A 25,592-nucleotide genomic window follows, 5' to 3' on the forward strand; every position below is an offset into this window, starting at 1 on the left:
ATACATTCGATCTTATCTACTTTGCTAATGTTCTGGAAAAAACATAACACTGCAATGTGTAAGTAGATCATATCGTAGATTAGCAAGTCAGTGTAAATCCTGTGCACTGACTAATCTTAGGACTAACTTATTTTGAACATATAATTATATTTATATTCCACTGTGGTTACGTCACTACAGATATGATTAGCTATATGCTTGGGATTTAATAGAATTTTAAATTAAACAAATAATCATGAAAATAAAACATGTGAGCAAAGTGATTGACCAAGTCAAAAAATGATTTCTATTCTTTTATTGATAATAAATGAGATTACAAAGAAATTGGGTTTTAATTAGGGCATAAAATCCCAACAAACTCCCACTTGCACTAATTGAAACTAATGCCTTAATTCTACTAATCCCATTTCTTTGATATGCTTATCAAATGTAGCTTCTGGTAGTGTTTTTGTAAACAGATCTGCAAGATTGTCTTCAAATGTAATCTTCATAACCTTCACATCTCCTCTGGCCACATATTCTCGAATAATGTGATACTTCATTTCTATATGCTTGCTCCTCTTGTGACTACGAGGTTCATTCGAGTTGGCTATCACTCATGTATTGTCACAAAACAACACAAGAGGTTTATCCATTTCTGGAATAACACAAAGATCCAAATAGAACTTCTTTAGCGAGACTTGAGATAGATCTAAGAGTCTGTTCTTTCTATCCCTAATGATCTGGATATCTAGAACATAACTTGCTTCACCCAAATCCTCCATCTGGAATTGAGTGCTCAGCCAATTCTTCACATCTGACAATTTCTTAACATTGTTTCTAATGAGTAAGATATCGTCTACTAAAGAACCAGGAATACCACTATTTTATTTGCCTTCAGTTGGTAAAGACAAGGCTCATCAATATTTTGTTCAAAGCCATACGTTTTGATTATTTCATCAAACCTAAGATTCCAGGAACGAGAAGCTTGCTTAAGTTCATAAATAGACCTATTCAACTTGCAAACTTTTCCTTCTTGTCTAGCTACTTTAAATCCTTCTTCCTGATCCATATAAATGACTTTGTCAAGCTTCCCATTAAGAAAAGCTGTCTTGACGCCCATTTGCCAGATCTCAAAGTTGAGAGCAGCTGCTATGGATAGGAGGATGAGAATGGACTTTAGCATGGCTACCGGCCTAAATGTTTCCTCATAGTCCATGCCTTCTCTTTGGGTATAACCCTTTGCCACTAATCGAGCTTTATAAGTCTTGATATTTCCATCAACACCTCGTTTCCTCTTGTAGATCCACTTGCACCCAATGGCCCTAAAGTCACTAGGTGCTTCCACAAGATCCCAGATGGAATTTGAGTACATGGACTCCATTTCTTATTTCATGGATTCGAGCCAGAGTTCCTTTTCAGGTCTAGCCATTGCTTGTTTGAAATACAATAGATCATCGTCACCAGTGTCACCAACAACCAAATTGGTTTCACCATCCAAACCATAGTGAACTTGGTTCCTAGAAACCCTCCCACTACGACGAGGCTCCGTGACTGTTTGCTCAAGAAATGTGGTACTTTCTTCATTTAAATCGACTTACGTCAGTTGGACATGAAGAGTGGGAATTTCATCATCAACTCGCATTGATGACGATGGAACATTGGTTGGAGTCAATTCTTTAACCATCTCCTCTAAAACTACTTTGCTGCGTGGTTTGAAGTTTTGGACATAGTCATTTTCCAGAAAAGTAGCATTCGTAGAAGTAAACACTTTCTTTTCTGATTGACCATAGAAAAGTCCACCTCGAGTACCTTTTGGATAGCCAACAAACATGCAAACTTCAGTTCACGGTTCTAGCTTTCCTTCCTTTTTCCCCATGACGTGGGAGGGACACCCCCATATTTTATAATGGCGTAAACTAAGTTCACAACCATTCCAGCATTCTAAAGATGTTTTGGGGATTGATTTAGATGGCACGACATTGAGAATGTCGTTCGCGGTTTTAGTTGCATGTCCCCATAACAAAGTTGGTAGAGTTGAGTAACTAAGCATGCATCTAACCATTTCCAATAAAGTTGTGTTTCATCGTTCCGCTACACCATTTTGTTGCAGAGTACCTGGGGCAGTAAGTTGTGATAAAATCCCAAGTTCAGTTAAATGATCTTGGAACTGCATATCCAAATATTCTCCACCCCTATCAGATTGCAAGATCTTTAACATTTTACCAAATTGGTTCTGAGACATCGCAATGAATTCCTAAAACTTTGAAAATGTTTCTGATTTCCTATGCATTAGGTAAAGACATGAGTATCTAGAGTAACTGTCAATGAAAGTGACGAAATACTCTAAACCACCCCTGGCTTGCACATTCAAAGGTCCACAAACATCTGAATGCACAAGTCCAAGTGGTTCTTTGACCCTATCACCCTTTGCAGAGAATGGATGCTTGGTTAGTTTGCCTTCTAGACAAGATTCACAGAAAGGTAATTCACCTAAGGTGAGTTCTCTTAAAGGCCTGTCCTTTGTAAGTCTTTGAATCCTATCATAGCCAATGTGACCTAGTCTCAGGTGCCATGAATACGTCATATCATCGTTATCGGTCTTTTGACGTTTATTGGTCCTAGGTTTAGCTACTTTGAATAAATTATTGTTAAGAGCGAGGGGTTTGTTAGGTCGCAGAAGATAAAGCCCGTTTTCCAAACATGCAATACACAATTGTGTTCCATTGAAGGAAATAAATATATTAGAACTTGTGAAAGTCATAACAAATTGTTTCTAATTGCAATATGGAAACTGAAATTAAGTTTCTACTAAAATCCGTTATAAAAAATACATCATTTAAAATTAATTATTTATTTCCAAACTTCAAACGAGCTCTTCCTCTAGCTTGGACCGCAACGAATGCTCCGTTCCCAACTCTAACTTTAAGCCGCCTTCGTCCACTTCTTCCCACGATTCAAGAAGCTGTAAAGAGTTGCAAACATGGTTAGTAGATCTAGAATCAATAATCCAAACTGATTTATCATTCTCTAAAACACATGTTTCTAAGATAAATGAACTATAATCATTACCTTTATTTTTCGCTGTTATAAACTTGGGGCAATCCTCTTTCCAATGCCTTTTCTCTTTGCAGTGGAAACACTTACCTTTACCTTTCATGTTTTTCTTGTTCTTCCCCTTAGGCGTCTGTGCATTTGGCTGTGCACTCATCTTTGCAACCTTTCCAGGCTTGGGGTTGTTGTTTTGTCCATCTTTCCTCTTGTTTCTAGCTTTCGAAGACGAAGCTTGGTTAGCTTCAGCCGTAGTTGGATCAACAACAATAATAGTAGTTGTCTTCTTTTCTCCTCTGTTACTCGGTCCACCCATGATACTCTAAAAATTCTGAAGCTCATTCATGAGCTGTGTCAGACCATAGGTTAGTTTATTCAGCACATAGTTGGTGGTGAACGACAGGAAAGCTAGAGAGAGACTATTGAGGACTAAGCCAATTTGAGTTTCCTCATCTATTGTTGCTCCATGTAGTGTAGCTTCCTGAAAGTAGTTTTCCATTTTGATCAGATGATCATGGATATGTTGAGAAGTTACCATCCGAGCACTGACGATACCATCACGAGCGTGCGAAGAAAGTGCTCGTTCTAGGGATTCCTCAATCATGACAAACTCGGAGTTGTCACCGATTAACTCTATGTTGATATTCTACTTTCATTTAAGGAAGTTTCTCCAATGAGTTTCTCCATCGAATGTTGAGAAAGGATGAGAGTAGACACAACCATACTTAAAACTACCGATTATCAATAAAATAGAAATCAATTACTTTTGCTCAATAAAACTTCTATTCACATAAATTTTAAGAAATAGCACAACATATACCAAAATAATCATATCTCTATTTCTTTATGTTTTTAACTAATCTATGATATCCTTATCTCGGTTGGCGAGAGTAAGAAAATATCATTAGTTAAATAGAGTTGTAAACTCATTTAATAATGGACACCACTATTAACAACCTATTATTCAATCAAAATAAGAAAAAAAAATCTCTTATTTTATGAGCTAGACCCACAGTTTCGATAATCATAGATTTAGTCCTAGTAGTCACCGTAGGGGTGAGTCTAGTAGAATTTGACCTATAATTATCTATCTTTCGAAATCTAATCTTGTCAAAATAACTAATGAACACCTTTCGTAGGGGGACGAATCAAAGCGTCTCGAAGCCCCATTAAGCTATTGACGGTGTTAAACCAACGGTAGAGAACAAATATATTTCTTAAAATAACCTCATTATTAACATAGTATATTTGTTATTAATTTAAAAAAATTAATGACTATTGTTCTCCAAAAAATTGTAAAATTAAATTTTTAAAACCAAAATTTTATAATTTTCTACTAATTCTAAAGTGTCACAATGAAACATATTCAATTAATTTAGAATTAACTTGTTGCTAATCAATATTTAGGTTTAACTAATATAATGAATATATACAATTAAGTCTAACTCAGGTAAATGAGCCTTAATAATTGGGCTTGTATGGAGGAGGGCTGGGTCCAGTATGTCGTTCCCACTACAAAGGCCCCCATACTTCCATACAAGGTCCAAAAGACAGGAATTTAAACATTCATTTTATTAATTGTTATTAATTAATTAGGCCCACTATAGTCATCCAAAGCAAATGAGCCTTCACAAGTGGAATCACCCACAAGAGAAGAATTTAAACTTTACATTTTTTAATGGGCCCAAAAAAAACTTATCATTTTATGATTATTTTATTTGGCACAAACCATATATCTAACAAACATATGGGTCACTATATGCATCTAAGCCCAATGGCAAAAATACCACATATAGTGCAAACATACAAGTTATAATTGGATGAGCCTAATCATGATACTATATGAGCAAGTCTATGAATTTATGCAAAAATACCACAATTTATTTCATTTGCAAAAATGCCACAATTAATTTTCTAGAATTTATCAAAAAATTTGAATTAATTAAATTTTTACAAAAAATAAGTCAATTTAAATGAAATTTATCAACAATTAACAATTGTTAATTTAAATTTTATTTATCAACAATCAACTTGGTTTAGGTTAATTTGAAAAATATTAATTTAATTTAAATAGGATTTATCAACAAATAACCAAAGTTAATGAAATCCCATTTATAAAAAAAATATTTTATTAATTGGTTAAAAAAAATGATGTTTTTCAAAATTTAACAAATTTTAAATAAAATCAATATCTTAACTATTTTTACAAAAATATCTTGTGTTGTTAGAACAATAAACTAATATTTTAACCATTTAAAAATAAATAAAATATTAATAGTTATAACAATCGTAAAATATCTTAAAACAGTTAAACAAATTCAAATATCCATGAAAACATCTAACTAACAAATTTCAAATTTCAAATAATTTAAATATTAAAATCTATAGAATAAACATATATTTATATTTTCAGATAAAGATTTATTAAAATAAGAAGTATTTAAAAGAAAATATCTTAAATATCTAATATCTTAATTCTAAAAATTTAATATATTAAAATATTTAAAATTAACTTATTAGTCTATTTTTAAATTTGAATTTGAATATTTGTAAAAATATTTAATTATTTAAATCTCAACCAACAAAAATATATTATTTTAAATGATAAAACAAATCTGATATTTTTTTTCTATGATTATAAATATTCAATTTTCACATTTTTATTTAAAAAAAATTTTAAAATTGGGATGAACAGTAATCGCTGGTGACGTGTGCGCGCGCAGGAGGGGGCGACACCGGAGGGACGTACGTAGGCGGGTGGGGCAGTGCGTAGGTGCGCGCGGGGGTGTTGGCAGCCAGGCCAAAACAATTTCGTGTAATTTTTCACACCAAAAACGTTTTCTAATTAATTTTTAACATGTTTTACCCAAAATAAAGCATATATAAAAATTAATGGCATAGAAAACACAACAAAATAACCTAAAAATTGTTAATAATCACATAAAATTCAATATACTTCATAAAATCATGAAATCCATCAAATTATTCAAACACATCAAATAATTCAATTTTTAACATGTTCATGCATGAAATTAAAGAATTACCAAATGCTCTAATACCAGTTGTTGGGAAACTTATACATGTTCTTTATTTATTTTCATGTAGATCTAATATTATAAAAGTTAATATGAGAAAACCTAGAACATGTTTCTAAAATTTAATTCAAAGAGAAATAATGATAAGAATACTTACATTATACGCAGTTGAATAAAGGGTCATTCCTTTAGTTTCTCTAACTCTTGTATCCTTTCTGTCGCTGAGTATTACCAAAAAACTGAATCGTTCTTCAATTTTATTCATAACCTTCCAAAGTATCCTTAGGATCACCAACACTAGAGTGGGAAATTCTCAACACATGAGTTAGGTAAAGAGAGAAGAAGAGAAAAAGAACAATGAGGCTTAGAAAATGACTTATGTTTGGAGAGAATCTAAAACCTATCAGAAACTTGTGTTTTCAACTCTCTCTTAGCACTCCTTTATTGACTCATTTAGGTCATTTATTTCATTAAACAATAAATAAAATAATAGCCAATTAACTTCCCTAGATTAAAATTATCATGGGCTTTAGGCCCGTGAAGTTTCCCATTTGATTATAAGCCCGTTGGACTTAAAATCAATGCCTATGTTATTTTCTATTGATTTAATTAGTTAAATAATTATTTAAATCCTTTATCAAATTAATTATTTATAATTTGAACCTTGATTGAAACTTATTTATTAATTTAGATACCAATATATCTGAATTAATAAATCTGCCATAATTTCTCTTTTCTTCTCAAAATTACATAACTCTGGAAAACTATCCAAAATTGACTTGGTCAACTTTGATAATTCTAATTGATAAATAAATCAATTAATTGAGACTATCTAGATGATTTTATCCAAGGTACAATGGGGACCATGGGCCTATGAAATCAAGCTCCAATAAGTTATCATAAATCTAACAAATAAATTTACTAACTTATTAATTCCTCGTAACTCCACTAAAGACTCGGAATTGAACTTTTGAATTCATAGAATGGTCTATAAAAAATATAGATACGCTATTAATTATCCATTGTTACAACCATAATTGTCACTCAATCCTCTATACACGGTCTACAATGAGACGAGACTAAAATACCATTTTACCCCTAATTGTATCATATCCTTAAAACACTTAGTTCTTTGTAAATGATATTTCGGTTAACTAATATTAATTACTGAAATGAGATCTCTATCATTTAACACCTTGAACCAAACTTAAAGGAAACCATCATTTCACTTCTTCATGAGAAGCTATAGATGTTCAAATCTATGATTAACACTCCCACTCAATTATACTATCGAGTTCCCAAGATGTAAGTATGGGCTAGTCCGTAGGGTAAGCTGGTAACAAATAAGTCAAAGAACTCAAATAATACAAACAATTAGAAAGCTAACCACTCATAATTGAGATTGAATTTACCAATGGTGTAATGACCCAAATTCGCTAATAAGGCTTAGGGCCTTGATTAGCGTGCTTGGAGGGCAATAGGTGATTTATTGTTACAATATGTGATTAGTGAGGCATGTTTAGGTGGATTAAATATGTATGTGGGCCCCGTTTGGTTATTAGGGGCGTGTTTGTAATTTTAGCCCGTTGAGGGCAAAATGTGATAATTGTAATAATTGTGATATATCTGTGTTGCATGACCCGAGACAGTCTTAGGGAGCGGTTAGCTAGAAAGTCACAACGGGGTTGAAAATCTGACTCGGGGTGAGTCGAGGGGTATTTCAAGTATTAGAAATTTTATGGGGTTATCGGGTTATGGAAATAAATATTTTGAGACATATTTGAAGATAGAATGTTTAGGAGGGAATATTGGGGAAATTTACCATTTTTCCCTCGGGGACGTTTTTGGTACCCCGAGCCTTAAGGTAACCTTAGAGACTAAGTTAAATAAAACAAAACATAAGAAACATTCAGAATTCACTAAACCGACCCAAGCATCCTCTCTTCTCTCTCTTTATTTTCTCTAAGTCATACCAAGGGAAATTTTGGTGAAAACTAATCAAAACTAAGGAATTGGAATGAGAAATGTTGGGAGCTAGAAGCTTGAAGCTTAAGCACCTAATTCAGAGACTCAACTCAGCTCAAGGTAAGCTTTAATCTTAGTGAATTATACTAGTTTTAAGTTGAAATTCTAGAATATTGCATGTGTGTGGAGTGAAGAATTGACTTGGAGTTTGATGAGGTTTTGAGCTTGAATTCATGTTGGGTTTTGTTGTTGAATCCATAGTATAACTTCTGTGATCATTAACTTGAGTTGTTGGGTTGATTTTGGGGTTAATTGGATCGGTTTTCGTGGCAAAAATGGTGAGTTTTTCTGGGCTCGAGGGGTCGAGCCGCGGCGCTGTTCTTGCTAAGTCGCGACCCCTTAGAACATTGGGGCATCTGGAAATGGAGGTGCGCCGCGGCGCCCTTCAGGAAGGGTCGCGGTGCGTGTAGGCTGAAATGAGGCATGGCCTCGGGTTGAGCTGGGGGCCGCAGCATGAGTTCTTAGGGTCGCGACGCATAGTGCATTTTTGGGCTTTAAAGAGGTTTTAGGCTCGGGATGGATTTTATCACCCCGATTGATAGAATTCAATGTCTTGGAGACTAGAATTATGACCAAAAGTTATTTAATGGATTAGAACTTGATGGATGGATACTGTTGGTGCGTTGTGACTAGGGTTTCAGCGAGGCTCGGACTAGGGGACTGTGCTCTGGACATCGGTGCATGGAAAGCTCGGGACATAGGTAAGAAAACTACTGTTCCCGTAGAGCTTGTGTTGCAAGGCACGACCCTGTATGACTGAGTTGTAGAGCGTAGCCCTTAGATTGAGTTTATATGTGTTTAAGTATCTGCTTAATTATACTATGTGTTCATATAAATGAATTAACGGCAAATGCCGGGAACGGCGACGGCCGGGAACGGCGAAGGCTGAGAACGACAAGGGGCAGGGAGCAACGTTTAGCATGCAGAGTGCGAGTTGCTAGGGTGAGACCCTAAAGGATACCTGGGATATACTCATGGTGTGGACCGCGAACCCAGGGCCTGGTAAAACGCCTGGGATGGCATGGTCGTACGTGTATAGCCTGAGGATGGCTTGTTTATATGTTAAATGTTTGATATGCATATGTTTTCTACTTGTGAGGGTTTTCTTGCTGGACTTCGGCTCATGGGTGCTCTATGGTGTAGGTAAGAGCAAGGGGAAAGTCGACCAACCATGAGTATGGAGAGCGTGAAGCGGCGCGTACATGTTTGGCCTGCCTGGCTGCCACGGCCGGGGGTATTTTTGGGAGTTGAATGCACTAAACCTGAATTTTTTCGTTTAGCAGACTCTAATTATATTTTTGAGTTGTAAATATTTCTAAACAGTATTTTAGGATCCCAAATGTTAAACACTTTATTATTTTCAGTAAAAAGAATTATTTTCAAAGTTTATGACTCTATTTATTGTTTAATTACACGTTTTTCTTAAAACCTCGATTAGTGAGTTAAATGCACGTTTTAAACTCACTTAGTAATGACTCTAAGGAAGTAGGGCGTTACAAATGGTCAACTATACGATATGGTTAGAATAGATATTGATGGTATGTTTATTTATCCTATCAAATGTCAATATCGGTCATGTCCGATGTAACAAATATATCCGATCTTATCTACTTTGCTAATGTTCTGGAAAGAACATAACACTACAATGTGTAAATAGATCATATTGTAGATTGGCAAGTCAGTGTAAATCCTGTACACTGACTAATCTTTTAACTAATTATTTTGAACATATAATCATATTTATATTCCACCATGATTACGTCACTATAAATATGATTAGCTATATGCTCGGGATTTTATAGAAGTTTATATTAAACAAATAATCATGAAATTAAAACTTGTGAGCAAAGTGATTGACCAAGTCAAAAAATGATTTCTATTCTTTTATTGATAACAAATGAGATTACAAAGAAATTGGGTATTAATTAGGGCATAAATCCCCAACAGTTCCAGGCATGGATCAACCACTTGTTCTGTACTGTGATAATAGTGGGGCAGTAGCTAATTCAAAGGAACCCATAAGTCACATGGAGGAAAAGCACATTGAGAGGAAACATCACTTGATCCGAGAGATAGTAAACCGAGGAGATGTTTCTATCTTGAAGATTGCCACCCAAGATAATCTTGCAGATCCATTCACAAAGACTTTATCTATTAAATCTTTTCAAGGTCATGTAAGAAGCATGGGGTTAAGGGAAATGAATCATTTACTTTAGGGCAAGTGGGAGATTGTTGGGAATTGTGCCCTTAAAACAATTGCAGTAGACAATGATTTTAACATAATAGATGAATGAATTGAATTATTGTACATATGTTGCTTATGTACTATATTATTGCTAATAAAATTAAGTAAATATAAAAGAATTCCCAAGTTCATCTATGTGGTCTCAATCTCATATTGGTATGAGAGGATTGAGATTGAGATAATGAACTTAAATAGTTCACAGTAAAATAAAGTTATGGAATCTTTAGATTAATTACTACTAGTATGGTCCACTAGTATTATGAATACATGTGACCTAGATATGGGTTACTAGTGTAGTAGGACACTTTAGTAGAGGTACTTTACATGCTGAGAGCATATAGAACTGGACCAGATGTGATTTAATAATACTTGTTTAAATACTGTTTTGTAGTATTATAAAACACTTAAACTGATGATCATATACAAACTAATCTTAATCCTGAAGTTACTATGAACTTCTATATATTTCATTTGATCCTTTGATTCATGCGTTACGGTTTGTTAGAATGATCAGGCTAAGAACTATTGTTTTGGGGACTCAATGATGTATATGGCTGGGGACATAACTTAATAAATATGGAATGTATACCTTCTTATAGATTGAATGATGATTCCCTATTGGGTTGGCTTTTGGAACTTAAAAGGTTATTTATGTCAAATTCATAATAAGATTATGAATTAACCTTCACTTGTAAAGTCAATGATATAATCAACAAGGGTAAACCGATAATTTTATTCCTACTTAATTATGTATCATCAATAGAGGATTAATTTGTATGTAATGATTATATCAATGGACACTTTATGGGTACCATAAAATACTCAGTAAGTATATGTCTTTAATTCTCAAGAGTTCTATCTCATATTTATAGTGGAATAATCATGAGATTAATAAATATGATTATTGAATCAAAGAGTTTTGGTTAATAATCTTTTATTTATTGGAGCTTGGAATTATTGGTCCATAGGTCCCCGGGGCAGCTATATCAACACTAATCAAGGTAAGAGTTAATAGAAGGGTTAAACTATGAATGGGTTGTTTGAGGAAAATATTTATTCTTCGGGATAAATGTGCAATGATGTGATAATTGAGGTTGCACAATTTGTTATTGCATTTGTGAAATTTTCGAAATTGTGTAGAAATAGAATAAATTGATTTTAATCAATTATTTTATTTAAGTGTGAATAAATAAATATTGATAGTCAAAATTGGTTTCGATTATTATATCTATTTAATTAATAATAAGATGATAATGGAAATTCAAATTTTGAATTTTGAATTTTAAAATTTAAGTTGTTATCTTTTCCTTAAAAATATGATACCTTATTTGATATCTAATTATTAATTAAAATAAAAACACATGAAAAAAAATTAAAATCCTATTTTTAAGCGATAGGCCACACACATAGGGATTGGACTGCTCTATGCGTGTGGCGCATATGATGTTATTAGATATTTGTTTTTTATTTTTACTTTTAATTAATTAATAAAATATTTTAAAAGGGGTTTTAAAATGGAATGTTAGATTTTTGTCTATTATCATTATTATTATTATAAAAGATAATTGATTTTTTTTATTATTATGGTAATAATTCCTATATATTATATATGATAGAAAATAGAAAGAACAACTTTTTAACAAAGAAGAAAAAAAACTGTCATCTTTTTCACAAAAACAAAAATATTTTCTCTCTAGCCTATAATCAAAAGTCTCATGTGTTGAGAATACTTTTGGATTCAAAAAATTGATCCATGTTCTCTATGTGCCCACCCAAATCTTGAGGTGTAGAGAACGTCTTGGAAGATCTAGGTGTGAGTACTCTAGCAAGGATTGGAAGATCGAAATAAATACGAAAAGATTCAAGGATTATTGATAGGCAACAAGAGGTAAATCACTTTGTATCATTTTTTCATATACATGTTGATGAGGACACCAAGACTAAAGATCCAAGTCTAGTTCCAGTTGGTCTGGTGACGAGGGCGCGAGCCAAAAGACTCAGTTTAGGAGCTTGATGAGTCTTATTGTATTTTGTCATCTTGTATTTTTTATTTAGTCTTTGTTTTTTTTTTGTGAAAAGTCAAACACTTGACTTGTGTGAGTCCAAGAGTCCTTTTTGTCTTTAATTTTTCGGTTTTTAGGAAGACAAAGGGGCTTGTCTTGATGTAATTTTCGACTATATAAGGCCTTGAAAACATTTGGAAAAACCAGATTGTGATGAAATGAAATTTGTGAGTTTTTCTTCTTGAGTTCTTGAAGAAACTATTAGAACTTATCAAGGGGTTCCTTGTGGCGTTCAACCTGACTTATCAAACGGATTCCCATCCCCGTTTGTGGCGTCTTCCTCATACCAAGGTTCGTGCTTGGCTAAGCATTGGGTCACGGTTCTTCATTCCCATTTCGTGTGTTCTTGGTGGCTGTGCCATATTTGGTGTCGGGTTTCATCACAGTGTTGGTGTGGTTCGTATTAGTTGGTATCAGAGATTAGGATCATCCGGTTTGGCCTATCCTCTTTTTTTTTTTCATTTGTGTTTCTGTTCGTATTTCAATATTAGGTTTTTCTGAAAAAAAAAAAAAAAAAGTCATCATCTAGTCGTGTTCTTGAGTTCTTTGTCCTTGATCTTCTTGTGAAATCCGAAACAATTATAGTTAGTTTCCATATTTAAATCGTTTCCTTGTTGAATCGTTTCCTTGTTTCATTGTTTCCATTATTTCTTTGTGAAATCCCTTGAAATCCGAAACTAGTTGATATTGCTAAGTCCGAATCTGTTTTCTTTTTTTTATTTCAATTCAAGTTCGAATCTATTTGTTGTCAAATTCATTTGTTTTCCCTTGTTTCAATTGTTTTTTTTTTGTGTTGTGAAATCCGAAAGTACTCTAGAGCCACAAATTAGTATTGTTGATTTCAATTCATTTGTTTTCCCTTGTTTCAATTGTTTCTTGATGAAATCTGAAATTACTCTAGTGCCACGGATTGATTGTGTTATTTTCTTTACTAGTTGAGAAATCTGAGATTGTTTTGTGTACCACGGATTGTTTTGGGGAATATTGTTATTGGTAGCGGTTTTCACAGATGGGTTTTCATGTTATTGGGAGTGTTGTTGAATCATAGATGGGTTTGTTCTTGAATCTGTTTTAGTAACACAAATTGCTTGGCTTTCGGGTTGGCTCTTTGGTATTCATTTTTTTGTTCGGGTTGGCTCTTTGTTCTTGAAGAAAGAAAAGAAAGAAGAAGAAAAAAAAACCAAGAGGATCCGAACTCTAAAAAAAATAAAAATAAAAAAATAAAAAATAAAAAATTTGTTCTATTCTTGTTCCTCATGGTCTAGAGGCCTTTTGGCCAAAACCCCACACAAGTGTTCCAAAAATCATCAGTTTTCGCCAATTGTTCATCGGTGTTCGTTTGGTAGGATTTGCTGCTTGAACCTCCATCTTACTGTTTGATTAGTTTTCAAAGAACTTAAAGAAGAATACGAGTGGAAAAAGGCAGAGGTGTGAGCCTATTTGAGGGTAAAAGCCATTGAAATTGAGTGAAACACGAGGGGATTTGAGTGAAAATATTGTTCGAGCGAAACACGTGAGGGAGTGTGGTGAGGTCTTTTCTCCATATTATTCTAACCTTATTTTGCAGATTTCCATCATGGCACAAAATCCAGAGAAAAATGCAAGCAATGATATTCCGCCACCTGAGGCTCCGAATCTACAAATGCAAGCATTAATTGGGGAGATGAGAAGGATGATGAGGGCGGAGTGTGAGCAGATACATGAGAGGTTGGATAGGGTAGAAGAGGGAACGCAATGGAGGGCACGGAGGAACAGGGTGCAACAACAGGATGTTGAGGGTGAAAGAGAGTTTGATGGGGGCGATTTAGAGGAAGAATATGATAGGATGTCAGAGGGTAACCATAGGAGGTATGGCCGAGATAGGGAAGCTAGGAACTGGGTAGACAATAATTTGGGAAATATCAAGATGAGAATTCCAGCATTTCAGGGGAAGAGTGATCCTGAAGCATACCTTGAGTGGGAGAAGAAGATGGAGTTGGTTTTCGATTGTCACAACTACTCTGACATGAAGAAGGGTAAACTAGCTGTCATTGAATTTACTGATTATGCTATTGTTTGGTGGGATCAGTTGTGCATCAATAGGAGGCGAAATGGAGATCGTACCATTGACACTTGGGAGGCTATGAAGAGGGTGATGAGGCGACGGTTTGTACCATCTCACTATTATCGAGATCTATACCTTAAGTTGCAGGGTCTTCGTCAAGGTTCCAAGAGTGTTGATGAGTATTACAAAGAGATGGAGATGGCTATGATTAGAGCCAATGTGGAAGAGGATCGGGAGGCAACAATGGCAAGGTTTTTGAATGGGTTGAACCGAGAGATTGCTAATCCAATTGAGCTACACCATTATGTGGAATTGGAAGATTTGGTGCATATGGCAATCAAAGTTGAGAGGCAGCTCAAGAGGGGTAGTACAAGTTCAAAGCCAAGACCGAGCCCACACAATTCAAGTGCAACACCTTGGCAGTCGAACTATCCAAAGAAGGAAGAAGACCAACCTACTTCATCCTTTACACCAAAACCAGCCACGACCCCTCAAGGTAACACAGCCCCTCCTTCGTCCCGTTCTAGTGAGATAAAGTGTTTCAAATGTCAGGGGCGAGGACACATAGCTAGCCAATGTCCAAACAAGAGAGTAATGGTGATTCGAGAAAGTGGTGAGATCGATTCTAAAGATGAAGATCTTGCTGACATGCCACCATTGGAAGATGTTTCTATCGATGATGAGGAGTTTGGGGCAGAATCTCGTGAGATGCTTGCACTAGTCACACGAAGAGCCTTAAATTTGCAAGCAAAAGAAGAGGAAGAAGAGGTGCAGCGGGAGAACATCTTTCACACTCGTTGTCATGTGAAAGACAAGGTATGCAGTGTTATTATTGATGGTGGTAGTTGCACTAACGTTGCTAGTTCTTCCATGGTTGAAAAGCTAGGGCTCCCAACGCTTAAACATCCTCATCCATACAAGTTGCAGTGGTTGAATGATAGTGGTGAAGTGAGGGTTACAAAACAGGTGCTGGTATCATTTCGAATTGGCAAGTATGAGGATGAGGTATTGTGCGATGTGGTTCCCATGCAAGCTGGACACCTCCTTCTAGGAAGGCCTTGGCTATTTGATCGGCGAGTCCAGCATGATGGCTTCACCAACAAGTACTCATTCACGTTCTGTCAACGAACAATCACTCTAGCTCCATTGACGCCAAAGCAAGTATATGAAGACCAAGTGAGGTTGCAAAAATTGCGTGATAAAAAAAAAATTGAGTGAGCAAAAGAAGGAGAGTGAAAAGATGAATGAGAGTGAGAAAAAAGAGAGACAAAGAGAGAAAAGGGTCGAATCAAGTGAGAGAGAAAAGAAAGAGAAGAGTTCGATCAATGAGGGAAAATTAGAGAGAAAACAAAATAATTTTTATGCAAAAAAAAGTGAGGTTAAGGAGGCTCTTTTAAACACTAACCAACTTGATGCTAACAAGGGTCATCACAAGCAGTTTTTTGACCTCGGTGATTGGGTATGGTTACACATGAGGAAAGAGCGATTCCCAGCACAAAGACGTTCCAAATTGCTACCTCGAGGAGATGGTCTGTTTCAAGTGCTAGAAAGGATCAATGACAATGCCTACAAACTCGATTTACCATGTGAGTATACTGTTAGTGCTACTTTTAATGTTTCAGATTTGAGTCCTTTTGATGCACGTGAAGATTTGAGGACAAATCCTTCTCAAGAGGGGGGGAATGATGAGGGCACCAAGACTAAAGATCCAAGTCTAGTTCCAGTTGGTCTGGTGACGAGGGCGCGAGCCAAAAGACTCAGTTTAGGAGCTTGATGAGTCTTATTGTATTTTGTCATCTTGTATTTTTTATTTAGTCTTTGTTTTTTTTTGTGAAAAGTCAAACACTTGACTTGTGTAAGTCCAAGAGTCCTTTTTGTCTTTAATTTTCGGTTTTTATTAAGAAGACAAAGGGTTGTCTTTAAATTTCGGTTTTCATTAGGAAGACAAAGGGTTGTCTTTATTTTTCGGTTTCATTAGGAAGACAAAAGGCTTGTCTTTAATTTTTCAGTTTTTAGGAAGACAAAGGGGCTTGTCTTGATGTAATTTTCGACTATATAAGGCCTTGAAAACATTTGGAAAAACCAGATTGTGATGAAATGAAATTTGTGAGTTTTTCTTCTTGAGTTCTTGAAGAAACTATTAGAACTTATCAAGGGGTTCCTTGTGGCGTTCAACCTGACTTATCAAACGGATTCCCATCCCCGTTTGTGGCGTCTTCCTCATACCAAGGTTCGTGCTTGGCTAAGAATTGGGTCGCGGTTCTTCATTCCCATTTCGTGTGTTCTTGGTGGCTGTGCCATATTTGGTGTCGGGTTTCATCACAGTGTTGGTGTGGTTCGTATCACATGTTATATATATTGATTAACATATTTCATATTAAAATATCATCATATAAAGTTGTGTACATGAATTTTTTTGTTGTATACCATTACCGCAACTTCTGCTGCACACTAGGAACCGTTCCTAACATCTAGACCTTTGCAGCTTTGAAAATTGTAAACCTTTCTTGTAATCCATTGCACCATAGTCATAAGTGAATGTTATTTTGTGGGATGGATATTATAAAGAAGGGAGGAAAATTATGTAATGGTTCTTTTGTTTGGGTTGTGTTGTGAATGTAATGGATCGCCTATTTCCCTATGAAATGTGAATTGAAAAAAAAAAGAAATAAAAAGAGTTTGCAATGAAAAATTTCAAAAATATATATTGCAAAAGAATAAGTGTGGGGGAAATAGTGAGATCAATGTAAAAAGAAGAAGATAAAATATTATTTATTCTAGATTTGTATGGGAAGTTTGTGGGAAGATCTAAATATTAGAAAAAATGTATGCTATTGTGTGAATTGAGCCTAAATGTAACTTTTTATCTTCCTCTAACCTTAGTCTTACATTACAAGCTTATAAAGACCTTTTGATTCTTGGTTATGTGTATTTATATTAGTGGAGAATAATTGGTCAATGTCTATGGAGTGAATGTTCTTTCATGCACTACAAGAAAAAATGCTTTTAATAACATTAAAAATGTGTTATCAAAACATACCATAACACTTTTTGATGTGTTAAGACCGACTATGTTATCGTAGGTCAGGGTACTTTACATAACACTTTATCATTGTTACAGATGTGTTATTATACTGTCAACGATAACACACTTTCTGTGTTATTTTAATAAATAGATAAGTGTTTAATTATGGTTGTGTTTGGTAAAATTTTTGTTTTTGAGTTTTTTAAACACAAAAATGGAAATATTATTTTTATTTTTGTTTCTTTATTTTTAAAAAATAAAAATATGTTTGGTAACTATTTTTATTTGTTGTTTTTAAAAACAAAAAATAATAAATGTGTTTGATAACTTTTATTTTTATTTTTTGTTTAACAATACAAAATGAGGTGTTGATTTGAAGAAGAGAATAACAAAAAAACAAAAATTTGAAAACTGTTTAAAATAACTTTGAAGTGAAAAAATTCTATTTTCAAAATTTAATGAATTTTAATTGAAAATTTTAAAAATAATAAATAAAAATAGAGTTACCAAACACAATTTTATATTTAATTGTCAAATTTTTAATTAATTAAATAAAAAACTATTTTTTTAAGTGTTACCAAACAACACCTATATAATTTATAGTCGATTATATAACACATTTCAGTACTTATAAATTTGTGTTATACTACACTTTAGTATAACACATTTTTTGTGTTATACCACACTTTAGTATAACACATTATTTGTGTTATTGTAATAGATATTATAACACAATTTTCGTATTATTTTAATATTTAAATAAGTTTAAATTCTAATTATATATTCATTTATATAACACTAATTTATTCTATTATATTTAAAAAAAAATTATATAATTAAAATTAGCTTTCTAATATATACTAGCATCATCAAATGAACTTGATTTTCAAATAACAAAAAGTAAAAGCATTCAACATTGTATTAACAATCCACAAATTAGTTTAAAACATTCAACACTGTCATCAACAACAAAATGTTCTTTAAGTATTCACGTAGTGTTAAATATTCATCATATTGAAAAGTTACTACTTTCAGCACAAAATATTCTACAGCTGCCCAACACAAAGCCTTCAAAATTAAGTATCATTTTCTCCTCCAATTGACGGAGAAAGAGACATTTTTCTCCTGCAATAGCTGATAAAAGGTAAGGTATATGCTTAAAAAAAATTAAATAATATGAATCAAATAAAAAAACTGTATACAATATAAGACCTAAGCAAGCAATACCAGGTGAACATACTTCAAAATTCAAAATATTGCTATCACACAGTGAATAGATACATATTATAGTAAACAAACATTAACATTTTCATGTTAAAGGGGCCTCAATTTCACCCTAAAGACATCTCTGGTTCAGGTGCTTAATTACTGAGACAACATGTTAAAAGTTTGGAAGATTTGAGTTACAAAAGAATTTAGAATGATACTATTATTTCTAGGGTAGATCCATCGAATCTCATATCTCATTTAAAGGAGAGGTGTAATAGAATATGGAGCTCAAACAGGTACTAAACTCTAGACCTTCAGTTATTTGGGCACTAACAAGTAATTACAAGACAGTGATACATATTCGCAGTCAATTACGCTTATATAGTATAGTGTAGTGTTTACTAACATAGTTCAACTTATTACATAGGAACCTAGATAAACTAAAATAACTTACATCTGACTCATTTAATAAGTCACTCTCGAGGATCTGAAGAAAAAATCTCAAAGATGCAGCTTCAAAAGCTTGACAAACATAGCTAATATGATCAATCTCCTGCATATACAGTGTTAATTAAATACTGTAACAGTTAGTGCAGGGAGGAAAAGAAAAGGCAAAACTGAAATGCATCCCATTAGAACATTGTTTTCTTCTTTCCCGGAAGTGATGAGATCAGACAAAGAAACACTGTCCATGTTAGAATTAGTGGGCCTGCTTCCTTAGTTTCAAAAGCATTAAAACTTGACACTATTGCATCCATCTCTTGGACATCAATTACAGAAAAATGAGAAGAAACTTGCCTGAAGAATAGTGCAAGTGTTTTACAATAATGAAATACAAGGTAAAAAGAATAGTGCAAGTGTTTTACAATAATAAGAAAAACAAGAAGAATTAGTCTGACCCTTCTGTTACATAGAACAAAAATTGGGGTCACCGAGTCGCCGATTCCTTGCTCATTATCAGTGTTGAAGTGAGTGAAGACATATTTGACACTAGCTCTCTCAGTGGCAACAAAAGGAATGAGGATAATAAGAACAAACACTCCTGAGTAAGTGAAAATTTCAGTAATTTTCAGTGAGAAATTAGAAAATGTATGGTATAGGCAGGAGAGGGAAACTCTTGATCATACCAACAATATTCCATGCAGCAGCCAACTGTCCAAAGAAAGATAACCAAGATATGGGAAGACTGTTTGTGATTGCATAAGAATCAAAAATAATAATAGAATCCAAACCAAAAATAACAATCTTTATTCATTTTTATCAAAAGTGTGCAAGTCCAATAAATATTAAAAACCAAATGAGTGATCCTTTGGTCAGAAATTATCATAAACGTTTACTAGTTGTGATAGATTTTCTTGAGAAGGCTGTGAAATTTAAGGATGCAACAACACTTATTCTTGCTTATGTTCTTTTCAACTCACTCTGGTCATAAGGTTATACAGAAACTGTACAGAAGAAGAAGAAGAAGAAGAAGAAGAAGAAGAAAATTCATTATTTTGAAACAATTCATTAACTGGAAAACAGAAGGCTATAATCTCTTTACAGAAGTTAAAAGGAAAGGAAAACACAGATCAGCATGTTTACACTCAAAGGTAACAATAAGTTGATTCACAAATGAAAAATCATTTACCAATTTGGCAAATTAATTTAAAAAATTAACAAAAGTTAAAGCCATTCTATTATTTATATGAATTTTTGAAAGCCACTCTATTATTTAAGAAAAAGTAAGACCACAAATAATGAATAATACTGATCACAAATTTAAATGCCTAGCTAATGTATAGACATTTTTATGGAGAGGATTGTTGTGACAGGCATGTGTGAGACAATTCAAATGCCTCAAAGTTGAGTTCAATAAAGAGTTCTCCTTTCACGCATCTAATTAATTCGTCATTCTTGCCCAATCCATTACAAAATTAACAAAACCAATACAAACAAACCATTCCAAAACATATATATCAAAGAAAAAAAGCTACTGGACCAGAGTAACAAGGGATATCTCCAGAAGTAACATAAATAAAATGGAAAGAATTCAAAAAAAAGAAACAAACACATACATGCTAGGCCAGGGAAGTGTTTGTGACCAACTAAGACCAGAAACTTAATATAGGTGTTGCGATAAACAAGTCACACAATTCAAATTCCTCAAATGTTTTGAGTTCATGAAAGAAGTTTTTGTTCTCCTTTTCACACATCTAATTGAATCATCATTCTTGCCAATTCCAAACATAGCAAATCGAAATTAATAAATCACTTGAAAAAAATCTAAAATATAGGTAGGAAAATCATACCTAAGAGAAAAAGAATCATTTACATTTGAAAAAAAACAAAAAAAACATTAATATAGAAAAAATAAATTGAAAAAAAGAAGTTAAGAAATATATAAAAGAAAATGGCTACTCATTGTTGGGTTTTCATAGAAATAGATAGAAAGAACCACCACTCACTAGTCTTCTATTCGATCTAATAGAAAATGCAATTGATCCACCTAGTAACTCAGTTAAATAAATTAGACAGTTGGAGTGCAATACCGAAATGGAGTAATATATGCAAGGAATATTTATCAAAACAAATCATCAAATATATACACACACACATTATGGATATATACAGTGTTTAAATTTTAGACCATTCCTTATTGATTACATATATAAGATCATCAAATATATTTCAAACACCAAATCAAAATATAATATCACCATCTGGACTCTGAAATCACCAAACATTCAAAGAAAGAAATTTGGTATTATTATAGTCAAATTTAAAGAAAAACAAAGTTTAACATGGTTGTACTTAACTACCCCTTGCTCATGAATTCTCTAAGCCGAGACTATGGAGTTTCCTTCTCCAAAGTTGGTTTCCAATTCCTTATAATATCAAGAGATCTCTAAGGACATATTCATACTAAAATCCTTAAAGAAAATCCAATTGAAACTTACTCGAAGAAGAATTCTTAGGCTGGCTGAACCCCTTGAGAGCACAAGTTCTCTCTTTTTGCTATCTAGTTCTCTCTCTTTAGATTTTGAAAATGAGGGCTGCGAAGAATAATGGTAACTGCCCCCTCTACTCTCCCTTACGTAAGCTTTTAGTCAAAATCATGATGAGTGCAATCAAAATCAATCAAGAAACACATTAACAATATAACAAACTGATAGCTTTTAGTCCACCAACCATTTGATTAAAATGAACTAATCAGGTAAAAGGAAATTATACAACTAAATATTCAAATAAATCCAATTTAACATACACACTTACATGTATAAATATACAAATATATGTTGTTCTATGGACAGTAAATACTTCTTGAAATGTGTCTTCTCTTTTCTTTTTTATGTTCTGAACATTTGAATGATTCCAAAAACTGCAGTAGGTTACATTTATAAAAAAAATTATTACGGTTTACTCAAACCAGTTACAATTTAAAATTGTATAACTTGACATTAAAGGTAACTAAATAAAATGAATAATAATGACTATAAAAGCTATAATCTCCAATAAATTGCAGAGGTAAAACAATAACTTAATGTAAATAATCCCTCCAACCATCGAAACTAATATTTTATTAACTGCTCATGAAGATTTTACATTAGATCTAGTTCTAGCACAATTTTTTTTTTATTTACTTCAATTAGCATTAGAAAAATTTTGACACACACAAAAGTTTCATTAGAGAATTAGACGGTGTGAGTGAATTTCTACATCAAAAGCCCACACACTCACTAAGTTTAACGTTTAAAGATATATGTGAGACTTTCTTTTGTCCCCAACAAACAAACAAATATAAAAAACATATATATTCACTTTATTGCCACAATTAGAAGGAATTGACACAAAGAAAGAATAAAATCGTATGCACAAAGAACTAAAGCAACGATCAAGTTGGATTTAGGATTAAGGACTGATTTATCTGTATCTTAAATACCATGTCAAAAAAAATCATTCTACTAAGAAAATTGAATATAATGTAACCTAATTCTACCTACAAAGAATGGCCATCAATACCACATCACTGTCATCCTTTGCAAACAAACACATAACCAAAACAAAAAAAAGAACTCAGTGATTTCAAAACTAAATAAATACTTGAAAGATAAAGGAAAAAAAAACCAAACTTACAAGGGAACTGGGAGATAAATTGGAAGAGAATGTTGCTTCACCCTAAATTGGAAATATTTTTATGAACAAAGCGTTCAAGGATATATAAGACCACCATTTTGATTTGATACTTTCGTGCCTATATAATTTAATTATTCCCACAATGCTACTTGATGTACTAAAAATTAATGAATATCATGACATTGTTCAAACTGTAGTTAAGTTGAGTGAACTTCATTATAGGAGTTGGCCCTAAATAGAACTTATATATATATATAAGTTCATGCATTAAAGCATAAAAATTATTCTAGTCTTGATCTAAAAACAAAGAATAAAACATATTCTTATTCAGTTGCATATTTAAGTAGTTTAATAAAATATGGCTTCATGCCCTTTCTAGATATAAATAAAATAATTATAGAACTATAAAGAATCCACAAATCCAAATTACCTCCAAATTCTTGGTCCAACACGCAATGCCATGAAGAGAAACAACCCAACCCATATTCTAGCAAGGAAAATGCAGGAGAAGTAGACCAAATGGAGACAGATGAGATCATTCTAGCAAATAGAAAAAATATGGATGAGGGAAAATAGCATACACCAAATGGTTTATAATTTCCCATAAAATTAACAGTGGGATCCAACAACAAACCGATAATCAAATATGCCAAGTACGTATAGTATAAGGATCATTAAAACAATGCATATATATAAAGTATATATTCAACCTTAGATGTGTTTTCAAGTTAATGTAAGTTATTCAATGTAATATCCATCTTTTAGTTTTGTGGTATATTCTTATTCAGTTGCATATTCTACCAAAGATGTTTTTCCAAGTTAATGTAACCTTATAAAATTTATATGCAACTAAACCATCCCTTCTCATTAAGTTATTCATATAATATGTATATTATTGATTTATTGGAAAAAAATGGAGACACCATCTCTAAATGCACATAAGACTTTTCAGTTCCAAGGAACACATAATGCACATCTTTTGTTCTTATGCCAAGGGAACCATGTTATTCACACCCCTAACTATATTAATGCGCACTAATAAAGTTATAAATATTTAAATAACTTCTCACTACATTGGTAAAAAAAAAATACCACTACCACCACCATAAGTAGGAACACATATAAGATCAAGCAGTCATCTATAATTGAGCACCACCGCTACTTAACATCTCTGTCGAGACCAACAACTCAAAAAAACTAGTTTGGTACAACTAACTTTGTACCAATTATAGAAAATAATAAAGCCAACCTAGATTTTGACCAAACCAGAAAAGAGGAACCGCAAACCAATAATTTTTTTTATAAAAGAACTCTGCAATCATTCTTTTGAAGATTTTGTCGATATACTATGATTTGAAGTGCGAAATACAAAAAAAATTCAAATAAAACATGAGGCTTACTTATACTTCAATCCCTCCCGAAGTTCTATAAATTAAAGATGATGAAATGGGATAAGGAAACACTGAAAAAAAATCATTAACTTACTAAGAGCAACTTAATTTTATTAGTATAACAACACAAAACCAGAACAAGAAACCTACAGAGAACTACTTTAATATAACCAAAAAGTGGAATTTATGGAGAACTTTTCGAGCCCATAACAGAAACCATAACAAAATTCAACCATCAATAGAGGAAAAATCATGAAGCAAAAACTAAGATGCTACAGTATTAGTGAACTTCTAACTTGAATAAAAAAAATTCAGACAAATAATCACAAACAAATTGATCTCAGATAAAAAGCCTAACACAAAGAGCTTGAGAGAGAGAGAGAGAGAGAGAGAGAGAGAGAGAGAGAGAGAGAGAGAGAGAGAGAGAGAGAGAGAGAGAGACCATACCTCGGTAGAGAAAGATAGAGACAAACAAAAACCAGATTATCTCCTTGCTACTACTTTCTGAAAAATCAGAGATAAACAATACACACCTAGGGATTCTCCAAATCAATATGTTAATAGAAATAAAGATGAAATAGAAAGTTAGCAAAAACAAAAGGACAAACCCTATTGAGTCTTCGGAATGCTCTAAAGCCTGCCTCAACTCTGCCATTCGCTTCCTTCTAGCTCCTCAAACCAAGCCCTGAAGTGAAATTGCAACAAAATGAACATAAAACAAAGGAGACATTTTTCCAAGAATTTAACTAGATAAAACTCCACTCTAATCATATCCCAGAAAGACAAAACACATAAAACTCAACCAAAAACATTTTAAAGTCAAAGCTCAGCAATATGCAAAATCGAAAATTAATTTTGAAAACCACAAATTTTATAGATTCTATGAGATTCAAGCTGATAAATCTAACATCTACAACTAAATACTTACCTGGCTTGCCAAGATCTAAGAGAAGAACGAATCTGAGAAGCCCAACGACTAGAAATCGAAGGTTGACAAAGAGATAGAGAAAGACGAGAGAGAGTGAGGAGTTCGAAGACCGTACCAAGCCGAAGAAATGGGTCTTTTCTTTGTGTCGAAATGTTGAAGGAAATGGGTCTCAGAAATGAAAAAAAAAAAGCTAAGTGGCGGGATGGTGCAATCATAAAGTTGCCCAATATAATACTCTAGCATAATACTTTTTTATTAGTATTATATTCATGTGTTATGGAAAGGGGTATTTGGTGTAGTGATGAGAAGTATTTTCTATACAAGGGACACACATATATATATAAATAATTAACATGCATGATTGATTTTGATACATCTAAGTGGGTAAGGTTGATTGTGAATGAGGTTATAAAGATTGAATTTAAGTACTGATTCACTGTGGGGTTGAAATTCTAATTAATATGGAATATGATTTATTGTA

At 33.2% G+C, this 25,592-nt stretch overlaps 1 non-coding gene and 1 pseudogene across 1 annotated transcript; both read right to left on the reverse strand.

Moving 5' to 3' along the window:
- Positions 1–20,485: 20,485 nt before the first annotated feature.
- Positions 20,486–20,582, reverse strand: LOC133833314 (small nucleolar RNA Z266; annotated as a pseudogene).
- A 211-nt stretch (positions 20,583–20,793) lies between these two features.
- LOC133833309 (small nucleolar RNA Z266) lies at positions 20,794–20,898 on the reverse strand. The gene has a single exon (XR_009892700.1). It is a non-coding gene; the product is annotated as a small nucleolar RNA Z266 (small nucleolar RNA).
- Positions 20,899–25,592: the final 4,694 nt, after the last annotated feature.

The sequence above is a fragment of the Humulus lupulus genome, chromosome 4, assembly GCF_963169125.1.
Source record: "Humulus lupulus chromosome 4, drHumLupu1.1, whole genome shotgun sequence".
NCBI lineage: Eukaryota > Viridiplantae > Streptophyta > Magnoliopsida > Rosales > Cannabaceae > Humulus > Humulus lupulus.